Here is a 13909-nt window from a genome sequence, read left to right as displayed (position 1 = left end):
GTATAGCTGTACCTCTACATACCAAGTTAATTTGTTCCAGGACCCTTTTTTGCAAGCAGAAATGCTCGTATGTCGGACAGGGTTTTCCCATAAGAATACATTATAATGCCATTAATTCGTTCCACAGCCTGAAAACCTACACTAAATCCTTAATAAATGCTACTGGTAGTATTGCAAATACCAATTATACAGAGCAAAACCAATAAATCAGGAATAAAAGTTAGAATAATAATATAATAATAGTAATTTTAATAATAATACCTGTAATAATGTAACGAATCGGGTTCTAATGTGGCGGATGTGTTTTGCGTGGTGTACCTGAACGCACCGCCTGCCTTACTTGACATAGTGAGGGATAGACTTTTTTTTACTTTCACTTTGTTCAGCTGCAGGGACAGTAGGCATGTTGTGTTGCACAAGTTCTAAAATAAATTATTAAAAACCTGACAAAGCTGGCGGTCTTTTGGCAATGTTACAACAATAATTGTCACCTTTACTTACAAAGACTGGCGAACAAAGGTCGGAGGAGGACCGTTGAGATTGTACACATTCTACGGCCGTATTGTTGAGCCAGTTCACAGACGCGCGCACCACGCTCATATTTTTCATTTCCATCTTCATTTCAATGGTAAGCCTCACAGTTTTCCTTTTACCACCACCTGCACTAACATTCTTGGAACCCATGTTGATTTCTCTCACAAGAAAATCCGCCGTGCGTCCGTCTTGCGGGAAAACAAAGAAACAGCGGCGCTGTCATAAATTGTCTTATTTCGAGCATGTCGTCGGATGTAGAAGCAAATGGCGAGTAAAATTCTACGTCGGATGTCGAAAAGATCTGTGTCGAAGTGATCGTACGTCGAGGTACCACTGTACTATATTTAACTCATTTCGTGCAATTGACGGCAATAGATGTCGAATTCAGTTCAATTTAGTGCTGCAACGATTAATCGATTAACGCGAGTATTCGATTAGAAAAAAAAATGTTCAAATTAAATTTTGTTACTTCAAGTATTCGTTTAATTTAAGTAATGGTAATGGTTTATTTTGATAGTGTTTACATTTAGTTTATTGATTAGGATGGATACATTGCCCTCTGGTCTGCCTCATTTCACATGGCTGAATCCAACTGCCCCCTGTTAAGATCAACGTAAACTAAGTTTTTGTCTGGGCTAATGTTTTTTTAATGCATTCGTAATTTAGCTTATATGTATATTCAGCCGTTTTTTGTGGGAAAAGGAGTCAGAACCATTTGTTAAAAGCATTGGGAAAAAAATGTTAGCATTTTATAGCATTTAAGCTAGCGGACTTTTGCTATGTACGTTAGCCAATTGTTCTTTTGTTGTACGTAGATCCTCATTTATTTATTTTTTATACTGTTTGAGGCTCAGTTTAGGTATTGTAATTTTTCATGTTCCTTATCCGATGATTCGATTATTCGAACTAACTGGTTCATCAATTAATCGACTACTAAAATAATCGATAGCTGCAGCCCTAGTTCAATTCCTGTGAATCCTCATGTTTCAGCGCCATTGACGGGGCGAATCGGCCCCTCCCAATCAGAATGTATTTGACATCTAGCACCGCCAACGAAAGCCAATTAGTTCAATGACAGGATTAAAAAAGAAAAAAATAATTTGTGCATTAAAGGGTTAATGCACATTTTAAAAGCATTTCCTTGATTCCCGCAGAATTAAATGATAAAATCTAAATATCTATTGCTAAGGTTTCTATACGCCATAACGTGATCAATACTTGCCCTTAGAATGAAACGAAGCTGCCATACTACCTTCAACAAGCCAGTTTGGCTTTGTTGACAATTAAGAGATTTAGGATCAGGGAAGCGCACTGAAATTGAACAATGCATTCTGAACAAATGAACTTAATTCACTTAGCTAATAAGCTCCCGTGCCTAGGGATTCAAACCTTTCCACCTGGGTGATGATTGTTGTCCATTTGAAGGAGGATTACAAGCTCCTGTTCTTAATAATGACTTTTGCGTCATCCAATGCAGTAACGTCCCTAAAGACCAATTTTGACAGCAACCATCTAACAGTAGAATGTCATTTTGTGATCATTTCTACGTTACCGTCAATAGTTAAGTATTCTGGCAGAGGAAAGTGAGATGGATTGATAAGTTATAAAGTGGGAAGAACTGTTTTCTTCTTACAGTTCAGTGCTTCAGGGTAACGCTATGGGGAAAAGTGAGACTAAGGCATCCTTCCATTGAAAATGTATAAGTGCTTCCAAAGACGTAACAAACTGCCATCTGTCTTAATTTAAATATTGATGACAGGCTAGCGCACACTATAAGACATCTCTCGTAACCCAGTGTTCTGTCAGATTTTGCTCCCAAAGCTTTTATGGCAGTGAATAAGCATTCTTTATATTCAGTTGGACTCTTAATATTATCCAAAAGTGATGAATGAACAAGTTACACCAAAAATATACATGTGCAACATGAATACTGCATAAATAAATGGTAACGGCATGGGGAAGACGTTAACGGTGAGAGAGCGGTCTGCAGTCGAGTTGAGCACAGCCACATGGTACGATCCGTGTGAGAACTTTCTTCGAATCCTCCGTGTATGTCCATGACCAAACATAAGTACATATTGCTTTTCTTTATAGAAAGTTATTGGTGTTTACTTTGGAATCGCTGCATTCGCAGGCGTATGTGACAGATAAAGCCATAGGTTAAAAACACTATTTAAAAAAAAAAAAAAAAAAACCTTAATAGTTGAAATCTATCCAACCTGGCAACTCAAGCTGCTTGAGGCTGTCACGGCTGTGTTGATTTAGCATATATGGCAGCCTTTGCTCCCGAAGCTTTTATGGCATTCTTTTACATTCATTATTTAGCATCTTTGGATAATATGCAAACAAGTTGCATCATAAACATACTTCTGCAACATGTATACGGCGTAAATAAATGCTTAACAGCCCGGGGAAGACACGGTGACAGAGAACTTTCCCTTGTGTGCGCCCACGGCCAAATGTGAGTACATAATTCCTTTATTTATAGAAAGTTTTTTGTGTTTACTTTGGAATCGCTGCATTCATGGCCGTTTGTCACATTACATGTATACGCTGAACCGCATTTCTGACGCGATGCAAAATCTGATAGAACACTGGCCCAGTACTAACATTGAAGCGAGTTTTACAAATAGGTCAGGACTAAAACTGAACATGAAGAAGACTCTAACACAATTTCAGTGTTAAAGTGGATAAAATAATTGCTGCCTGTGGTTCTATATCAACTCTGGCAACTATAGCTTGAAGCAATTATTGGGGAGAAGAAAGAACAGAACTACAAATGTTCCTTTTTTTGAACATTGAACTTTAGTTCAAAAGTTTGAATCATGAACTTTGTGAACCGCAATTTGAACTAGTGCATGTAGAAATTTAACTTTGCCAACATCGGTATTTGTTGTATTATTTTGCCAAAATCCATGATGCCGTTTTCTACTAAACTGCAACCAGAGTTGGCATAACAGGACAGTGCTCAGGTGGCACTTATTTGCTTTTTTTGCAAAACACACTAATTTGACTATGCTATGTGAACAGTGTCTAAATGTAACTGGGATCGCCAAGAGAAGCTGATACTTGCAAACTCAATGCATTGTTCCATTGACTTCAGGCTTCCCCTGTTTTCATGCTTGAACACATTGCAGCATTGTGAGATTCACCGCGGATGAATGCACTACTTGATTTGTAATAATCTCACATTGTGCAAATTTGTGTTCCAACAATAGGCTTAGAATAATTAATGTTCAACATTGATAAGGTCAAGTCAGCAAAAAAAAAAACAAAAAAAAAACATGCATATTACTTTGTAATATCATTTTTTACACTTCAAAAAGTCTGAAGTACTTAAAAAGTTTCTTACCTTGCAAGTGCCTGTCTTTGTATTGTTATTGACTGAAAAATCCTACACGCCCTCTTAATCCAAGACACAAAGCAGTCATGGATTACAGGTGACATCCAACATGGACCAAAAGGATCAGCTCCTCGGTCACTAAGAGAGCAAAGTGAGGTGGCTATGTCATTCTCCAAGTACAGCTGAGCATACGCCTTCTGAGCGGCGGTTGCTAGGTGATTACTTAACACATTCTCTCTCGCTCTTTCTCTCTCTCCCTCACTCTCCCTCTTTCTCTCACCCTCTGGGTTCGATCATGCTGGTTTAAATAGAAGGGATCCTTGCTTTTCCGAGGCAGTTTGAGACGTTTTTGCCAGTAAACTGGTAAAGGCAATGATTGCACGCAATTTAAGAAAGACAAAATTCAGGAAACTGCATCCAAGAAAGTACTGAACAGGAATACAAATACACAAATATGACCATTAAGGACAGCGACAGCGCCTCCGTACTCTTGGGAAACTATGGAAAATTTAGTGTGTACTGTGTAAACTACAGTACATAGTTTTCCCACATAAGTGGTACCAGTGGATTTGTTTTTTGTTTTTGTTTTTTGTTTTTGGGACCAAGGCATATATTATCGTTAGTAAAGAGATACCATTTACCTGTAAACTCAAGTTCCAAAGAACATAAAGTACATCTCAATAAATTAAACTACTTTTACTGTATTGATTTTTATTGAAACCTATCATATCTTAAGGAAGTGATAATTTAAAGTAATGTGGGAGCATGAGACTGTGATTTATCAAGATGAGGCACAACTGCCAGTTGATGGCAGTGATGCATGATTATAGATTTGAAAACAGCCCAGTTTAGCCCCTTTCACAAATACATCCCGGTAAATTCCTGTGTAGGGTGACGCGGGACCTACTCGCGTCATTGCTTTCACGCATGTAGAGATATCACGGGAATAATGCGGGTTGGACACTTTCACAGACTTGTCCCGTGTTTCCCACTAGCGCTCTCTGTGCGGAGAGGGCTGCTGGGGCGATTTTATAACCCGGACATTACGTCATTTTTGGTTGGCATCGGCTGTCACAATGTTGGTCAAATCGTGTTTTGTTACAGAGCCGGTTGTGGGAGCCTTCCTGATGTTGTAACTGAAGCCACTTCAAGCTCATCAAGCCTGTATTCAAGCCCAGGCAATCCAAAAGAAGGGTGCTGAGATATTAACTTGCTGGGCGCCATTCGACACCTCTGCTGCCCTTGTTTTTAAATCCCCTACATTGTGCTGGTATTTAAGTGTATTTGTTTTGTTGTCTTATCGGCTCTCTGCCTACCGATTAGTTTATTATTATTGATCCCCATCGACATACTGTCATGGACCCATTGTGTTATTACCGTTATTCCGCGATCACGTATATTTTTGTTCGTATTTGGTAAACCCTTGAACGCAACCCTCCATTGTTTTCTGCTTTGAGGTACAACCTTGTTTCCGCAGTTGCAGACCCTAACATTGGCAACAAAATAAAACACATTTCCAAAGACGGCTCTACGATCCAGTAGCAATTTAATTTCGTTATGTTTTTAAGTTTAATTTAGCTATTTCCATCTTTCTAGATTGATAATTGCGATGTTTGCTTACTGTTTTTCGTCTTACTAGGAAGTAAGAGGAAATGATGATCGGCCCACCATGATATTTACGTCATCAGCCATCGTGCTGTGACCAGGGAATTTAACGCTTGCTTTCACATACAAGGGCAGCCTGTTTAAATCCCGGGATTTTAACTGTGTTTTGGTGTATGTGAAAGGGGCTTCTGTGACAGCACATGACAGCAAGAGAAAATTTTGGTAGTTGCCAATATGCTGGGAGGTGGTCAAGTTTAAAATTTACACACAAGACCAACTAATCTACAAGTATATGTTTAGTATTTGCTGAGTATAGGCTGTAGTAGTTAGCGATGTGTACGTGCGTCTGTGTGTTTTGTTATAAAGATCAGAAGAGATATTGGTCATAGAGGATTGCCTTCACCCTGTGAACAGCCAGTACAACTGCAATGTTGACTTGTCAGTAAGTGAGTTTGCACGCTCATAGCAGTGTAGGAAGAAAGGAAAATATTGGAAATATCCCCATTTATGATACAATGCAGTGCTACACCGTTCTAAACTACAACTACAAAAATAAACATACACATTCAATTCAAAGAGGTGAGACATATATTACAATTATGCATAAAAAGATGAACTTGCAAAATCTAGAAATAGTCCCAATTAGTGACTACATGCGAGGTAAGTAGGAATTTAGGGTCATTTGATGAGCAGGTATCATATTCAATTCAATTTATTCATTGGCACACATTCAAAACAAGACTGCTTTACAGTGTTGAACAACAGTGTGGCAAAACGTAGAGATTGGTTCAACTGAGCACACTGTCAAAACCTCCCAAAATAAAAGCCTCCATTTAGGGCGGATTTTCAGACAAAACAGTTTTGTTGTGGGTGTGGTGTGGTGTTCAACCAATCTTTCTGTGATCTACTTGCATTATTTGAAGGTAATGATAGTAATTTCCTTATCTTATAGTTTAGATTTTGGGTCGTTTGATGATGTAACAACTCAGTGTGTAGGAAATGAAATGCAGATATAATCGTCATTCTCTTGCCATGAACCCGGAAGGAGTGTGGCCTGGGATGTGACCCCATTCTTATGCCCACAAAAGCCTTCCACCCACTTAATCCTTAGATATTAGAGGGCACACTGTGTCCCTGTCATTTCCTGCTCATCAGCTTTTCCTGCTGGCTGCTGGCAGACCAATGGCAGTTACACATAACACAATATCCTCCACCCACATTTTCTGTCACGCCCGAAGCATAAACACACAAGCAACATGTACAGCTGTAATCTGACACACTTAAATCATGTGGAATTCCAAGTATAACGTGACATTTAAAGCAACATATCAAATCTTTCTTCGACCGACCAAGAGGTTCCTAAAATCCAAACAGTCCTGTTTTAATTTCTTTAACCAAGAAGCAGGAAGAAACAAAGTGAGAAGCGAACTGATGCACAAAGTGCTCAGCTCCTTTCAGTACTGCTGGATAAAAGGTCATGTGATCAATCATTCCCAATCGCAGTGGACAGAACCACACTACTGTCTAAACTAACGTGGGTGAAAACCTTACCCACAGTGGTAAAAACAGTCATATATGTAACAAATTCAAACATAAGTTTGGATGCATGCCTACATGCAGAACAGATAAAATACAAACCAGTGCAATGCAGTTGTTTGTGGCATTACAGATGATCCAACAGAGTAGCGTTATATTGAAAACATCCTTGTGACCCAAACAATGGCTCACAACACCAAGAAAGAAATGTTACTACCTCCTCCCCCCCAAAAAAGTATTTATATATTTATTTATTTATTTATTTATTGTGTGTGTGTGTGTGTGTGTTCAATAGAGGTGTGCATTGGCACTGCCCTCACGATTCGATTCGATTCGCAGGGCCACGATTCGATTCTCTTCGATTCAGAGGGTCACGATTCGATTCGGTTCGATTCGGCAATGCATCGCGATGCATTAAAGCCTGGGATGCATTAAAATTCTAAAGCAAAGCATATTTTTCGTGAATTATGAGGCAACACAAGCGGTCAGACATTAAACAACTATTTATTGGAGACATTAAACAACTATTTATTGGCTCTTGTGTCACTCCTGGTTGAAGTCAAATGAAAATACTTTCAGATATATGTATTAAAAAAAAAACTGATCACAGCATTTAATTAGTGCTTTGAATGAGACCAGGGCTTTCTCTTTTTTTTTTTACACACAGTAGCAGCCTTTCACACAGTGCAACAACTGAACTCCTGTGCAAAATCAGTTATAAGTCACTGTATTTTAGTCACAACGACCCATCAATAAAATATTCAAGTAAATATTAAAGAAAACTACAAAGAAAATATTGTAGTGCAGCAGCATCTTTATCGCAATATCAATCCAGGGATCAGTTCGGTTGCAAACCAAACATCAACTAAATTGCAATGTAGAACAAAAGTAAAATGTAGGCCTAACCCACTATATATGTGCAATAGAGGTTAGATCGGGCCTAAAAAAATCCATCCCGACCCGACACGGCCCGCTATTTTTGTTGTTGTTGTTGTTGTTGGGGTGACGCGAAAAAAAACCCCGCAGCAGCAGCAATTTATTTTCATTTCTTCGAGTTGGCAGAAAAAATGCAAGTTTTCTTAATGTTTAAATAGTCTACATATTTTTATGATAATTATGAAAGCATTTACATAACGAAATAATGCTGGGAAAGTTTAATATAAATTTTTTTTTTAAAAAAACCTTGGGTTTTGCAGACACACAGAGGAGAAGATTCAAAAGGATCACATTTGTGTTGCCTTTGTGTGCATAAATAAATGTGTCTTTCGTAATGAATTCTCAGTTGGCAGAAAAAAACGCAAGTTTTCTTAATGTTTAAATGGTCTACATATTTTTATGATCATTATAAAAGCATTTACACAACGAAATAACGCTGGGAAAGTTTAATATAAAACATGCGGGCCACAGCGTTCATGTGCGTGCACAAGCAAATGCACAATACAGCGAGCCTGCTCTCGGTTTTATCCCATTCATTTATTTTATTTTTTTTTATAATTTATTAGTCAGGCGCGGCGGCCCGACCCGACCCGAACGTGAATGCTTAACATGAATGCTTAAATGGTAATCGGGTTCGGGCACAAGATCTAACCTCTAAGAGATAGGACATAACATAACAATGGCTGAAGCGGAGAAAGAGGGAGCGAGAAAGATTATTGATGCACCTAAGACATTGAAAGCAGACATCTGGAGACATTTTGGCTTCTACGAGGTTGGTGGGAAACTTGACCAGAGTTATGCGGTGTGTAAAAAATGAAACATGAGAATAATAAAACAAATGGGGAAACCAAATCTGTTGCATCACCAGAAATGTGCAGGGAAGATTTTTGAAAGTACTTATATATTTTAAAATGCGCTGAATCGATTCGGCTTGTTGCCCACATCGAATCGAATCGTCCATGCCCCGCATCGGGATGCATCGCCGCATCGATTATTGTTGACACCACTTGTGTTCAATGTATGTATTCAGATTTAGCATTGGAAAGAGATACATACTGTATAAGACTTGTTTTTCATTTTTTCCAAAAGTACTGTATAATTAAATTATATTATTAAATTAAATATATATATATATATATATATATATATTTATTTATTTTAATGAATGTTTTTAAGCACTTCAAATGTAATAATTATTAGTTAAGTGAGTTCAATTTTAACCATGTTACTGTTCCACCGAATTATTTTTAAACAAGAAAAAAGAAGTAGAAAAATGCTTGGCTTTATTAAATGCTTCATTGAGTGAGTCAACTCAAATCCACTCAGCCTGCTCACTTACACGCAATAAGTTGCCACAGCAACTGTTTAACAAGTTAAATGATGATTGATGCATGCAGCGCTTTGAAGTTTGTGTCTCTGGCAACCTTAAACCCAAACATCTGTCAATCATCATTAACTTTAATAAGCAACTCCAGCACACGCCTGACGAACAAAGAGCAGGGAGCGCGAGGAAGAGTGAGAGTACGCGATCTGCTCGAGACAGCTCACCTGTATTTTTTTTTTTTTTTTTTTAATTGAAAAAAATCTGTGATGGACTGAGGGCGCAAGTTTGAACAGCAAAGTAGCAAGGGATCACTGTATTTGACATCTGGTTCATTCGCTGCCATTGTGCGAACGATCGCTGCCAGGCCCTCCTAAATCAAAATGGAGTGGATATCTATCGCCGTCAATGGCAGTGATTGAGTTCATCAGGATTATGCTAAAATATATTTACACCTATTATATTGATCGATTCCCATTTATTCCATTAATTCTGATCTTTGGGCCGTGGGGCCGTGGCCCTGGGTTGGCGCCCGCGTGGCTTCTCCGCCCGTCTGCGTGGCTGTCGCGCGCCCGGTGGGGCCTGCGTGCTGCTGGATGTGGTAGGGCATGCTCTGGTTGGGGGTCCCGGTGCCGGGATTGGCGATGCGGCGGCGTAGGGTTGGTCGCCAACGGGCTTACACTCATAAGAGATTCACACGATTACTGGGTTTTAGATCACAGAACTGATTTGTGTACACTCTACCCCTTTCAATCACTTAGCTTATAGACACCCCCACCCCCATTCTCCTCTTTCACTGGCCAATAGGCCCCCACATGGTGTAAACCGGAAATACATCTCGCTGACGATAGCACCAGCATATTAGTAACTAGTTTAGATGTTCAATGTATTTCTAGTTGTTGTTTGTGTATGTGTTTCTTTTCCTTCTTCTCTTGTATTTCTTTTCTTCTGTCCCCCCATAATCCCTTCCTGTTTGCTGCTTTGTCATAATAAAAAGGTATTTTGAATGATCACAATGGGAGTATGTCAGACTCTCAATGTGAAACATTAAAACTGTTCAGAATCCGGGCACTTAGACTTCCATTCTCGGTGTCAAACAGCTGAACAGGACAGGTTTAAAAAAAAAACAAAACAATTCTGATCTTTGGATTCTATTTATAAAGTATTTGAAATTGATTAAGATTATGCAATATATTACTAACAACTTTAGATATTAAAGGGGAAGTTCGGAATGTTTGACATCAGGCTTAATCTTCGAATTGGGGGGGTTAATTAGTCAGTGGAGTTGATTTTTTTAAAAATCCGTGCAGTTTGTCAGTTTTTTATTGTTTTCAGCGCTCCGGAGTGGCTAAGCTAACACAAGTCAATAGTCCCCTCCTAGCATGCCAATAAAACAACATATGCACACAGGTGAATCACGGAGGATGCATGCAATCCATAGTGTTGCCTATGTTTTCAGGATAAAGTTATTAAAACGTACCATTGCATGTCAATAACTGCAGTATGAATCGCAACATTAGTAATTCAGCTGCTTTGCAGAGAACAGGCTGCCTGGGCAAGCAGGGCGGAGGGATATCACATTGGTCTTTTCAGCGCGGATTTTTTTTTTTTTTTAATATGTTTAGTACTACATTGTTTTGGCTGCATTGGATTTTTGAACATTGAGCTTTATTTTGAATTTATTTGACTATGTTAGATCTGTTAATATCGCTTTTTATTGGCATGCTAGGAGGGGACTATTGACTTGCGTTAGCTTAGCCCCTCTAGAGCCCTGAAAAAAAAAAAAAAAAAAAAACTAGATCAGCAAGATTAAGCCTAATGTAGAAAATCCTGAACTTCCACTCTAAGAGAATAGAGCTCTCATTTTTCCCCCCCAATTTGTACAGTACATCATGTTGTAGCTTTTAATTATCAGAGAGGAAACAATGTGAAGCTACATTAGATATGAAATCCATCTGCAGTGTGGAAAAAATAGTAATATTTACTTCACTTCTGTCATATCCCTATTCACCAAAATTATGCCACACTGCCACAAAGCATTTGTAAACTAAATGTCTACTACAGCCAAAAAGCTATCCTGGGGAGCGAGTCTGTCATCAGAACTGGCACAAACATCATATGAAGTTTGATAGTATCACACACAAAAAGACCTTTTGTGCTTTGCGGTAAACTGGCATGAGTTATGAAAAACAAGTGCTACAAATTATTCAGGAAAACTTCCCCACATTGAAAGCCAAATGAAGATCTGTAAACAAGTAAATTATGCAGATATGTACTTGATAACGCTTCAATCATGAAAAATCAAAATAAAGCTTGAAGTGTTTGTCACGGGTTTTGGCCACAGACACTGTGGAACCCAAGGGCAGACAGATTTAAAATAACAATAAATACAAATCAAACGTTAGGACAAAGCACTTTTGTTTCAAACACAAATCAGCATGTCAAACTAACTGTATAGCTTATTGGCTGCCAAAATTTGCATGGTAACAACTTCAAAATAAAGCAGATGCTCAATATGTGCCAAGATTCATTTTGGCATGCTCAGTTTTCAGCATGTCACAACAATAAACAGGCAGAGTTGGTTGGGGGCTGTGCTGCCTGTTACTTTCAGGTGAGACTCAGCCACACATGAAACTGGATTTAGGGAGACAGGGACAAGCGCATTGACACACACACACACACACACCCACAAACACCCACACACACACACTCGCCCGTAATTTAACAGCTAATGTGCTCTTATCCCAGAGGAAATGGGCTGTCTCACAGAGGTAACCAACAGAGAACAGCATCAGAGAGAATCAACATATGCATCTCTCACAATTTAAATAATAAAATTGTCAATTGGACACCATACTGAAAATATTAGAAGAGAAAAATAAACTTTAAATAATATAATTGTGGTTGATGATAATGCACACACAGAAATCCGGCACAAAACGTTTTGTTTGTTTGTGTAAAAGCTCACTACTTCCATCTAGTGGTATAAGCCTAAGAAATTGAAAGTTCATAGAGGCTTCTGAATAACAGTTACAGTGATTTTGCCACAGTTTGACCATTCAATTGGAATTCGAATTGTCATGCCGCTGCTTCATACATTAGATAGGTTGAAAATATTATTGTGTGTGTGGTTGAAGTTTGTCATTAATGTGGTTTGTGATTTGATACAAATCGATTTTGTCCAACCACTCTGAGTAGATTTGAAATCAATGAACATGTGGTCATGTCATACTAAATTTTACTACGCAAGTACCAGCCACTTTGTCTTTGCCGCACATCCACTCGACAATGGCTAAACAAAGCAAAGAGTTTAATTTTATACATTACTCAAATTTGACCTAGTTAGACGTATTATAAATCGGTCTGTTTGCAGAGGCAGGCAAAAAAGAAGAACTAAAATACCTTGAAAAAGCATATTCTGGCCATTTTAAACATAAAATCTCTTGCAAAGCTAATAAAAATAACATCAACATTTATAAAATATCATTTTTAAAAAATGAATGTTCGCAACTCTGCCACAATTTAAGTCACTTAAATTAGCTTTCTTCCCTATTCTGATACTCTGTCAGATTGTCTCGACCATGTCTACATACATGCCTACGTTGGCTGATAAGAAATTTGCGTTGACGAGCACTTGGGCAGGTGTGCCTAATAAACTGTAGGAGAGTGTATTTGCTACTAGGCTGAAGAGAAATAATAAACTAGGCCTGCAAGCAGGACTGAACGGGCCCTCGCAATCTTACGCAACTCGGACAGTGTGCAGGTCTGGGTGGTGGCAGATCGTCCTGTCTAATCACCTCTTTAGAACCTAACATGCTCGAAAGTCGCCTCTTTAAATTCACACACCTAATAGATAAAAACCCCTATTGGAAAAAGTACTACAAAAAAGGAGGCGCTACTGAGCTGTGCAGCCAAGCCCTTATTCAAAACCAAAATGAATCTTCTAACTCGGCCAATTCGACCAAGTGTGCCAAATTCTGTGGCTCTATAAGCTGCCTGAGTCTCTGAAAAAAAATATTTCCTTTTAATGGCGAACAAAGGGTCATCACGGCAACAGACAGAGACATGTGGACATGGGCCGTGAAATAAGTATTACAAGAGGTCTTGAAATTACAATGACCATCCTGAAAATAACTGGACATATATTAGAAAAAATTAGTGACTTTCTATTGCCACTAGTTGGCGCTGTAGGGTTGATGCAAATGACCCCTACAGGACCCTTCAGAGTATGACTCAACAAGCACGAGATGTTTGGCGCAGATGTGTTGTAGAAGTTATGACTGTTCAAAACTTTTGGTGAGACGAAATGGGTTCAGTCATTTTTACTTCTCCTGTTGGACCCTTCTGCTTCACCCAAACCTCAGTATTTTTCATCAGGCACCTGAACACATGTCTTAAGGCTCCCCTCTTGCAGGTTTGAGGTGAATAGATTTTTTTTCCTTGGAGGAGGAGCCGGTTTCGTAAAAAAAGGCATTTCCTGTTCCCACTAGGTGGCGCTAGGCCTAATGGGTAATATTTCAATGCACTCTTGTTAAGGGTGGGATCCCGCACATACATGCCAGATATGAAAAAGATTGAACGTTGTTTCAAGGAGCTATTAGTCATTTACTGAATTTGTCATTTTGCCGAAAAAA

The 13909-nt window shown here is 38.8% G+C and overlaps 1 protein-coding gene across 3 annotated transcripts in view; it reads right to left on the bottom strand.

Annotated features, from left to right (window-relative positions):
• rapgef4a (Rap guanine nucleotide exchange factor 4a) overlaps positions 1 to 13909 on the bottom strand; it is a 57005-nt gene that overhangs the window by 29236 nt on the left and 13860 nt on the right. For 2 of the 3 annotated variants that reach the window (XM_057852440.1, XM_057852441.1), the window contains exon 1: positions 3887 to 4046. The exons of the other annotated variant lie outside the window; for it this stretch is intronic. The gene's annotated coding sequence lies outside the window, so the exon portion shown is untranslated. Of the gene's footprint in view, positions 1 to 3886; positions 4047 to 13909 lie in introns of those variants that run through there. 3 annotated transcript variants of the gene reach the window in all.

Source organism: Corythoichthys intestinalis, chromosome 12, assembly GCF_030265065.1.
Source record: "Corythoichthys intestinalis isolate RoL2023-P3 chromosome 12, ASM3026506v1, whole genome shotgun sequence".
In the NCBI taxonomy this organism is placed as follows: Eukaryota; Metazoa; Chordata; class Actinopteri; order Syngnathiformes; family Syngnathidae; genus Corythoichthys; species Corythoichthys intestinalis.
Note: the sequence above shows the minus strand (reverse complement) of the source record. Positions and strands in the feature narration are given on the sequence as shown.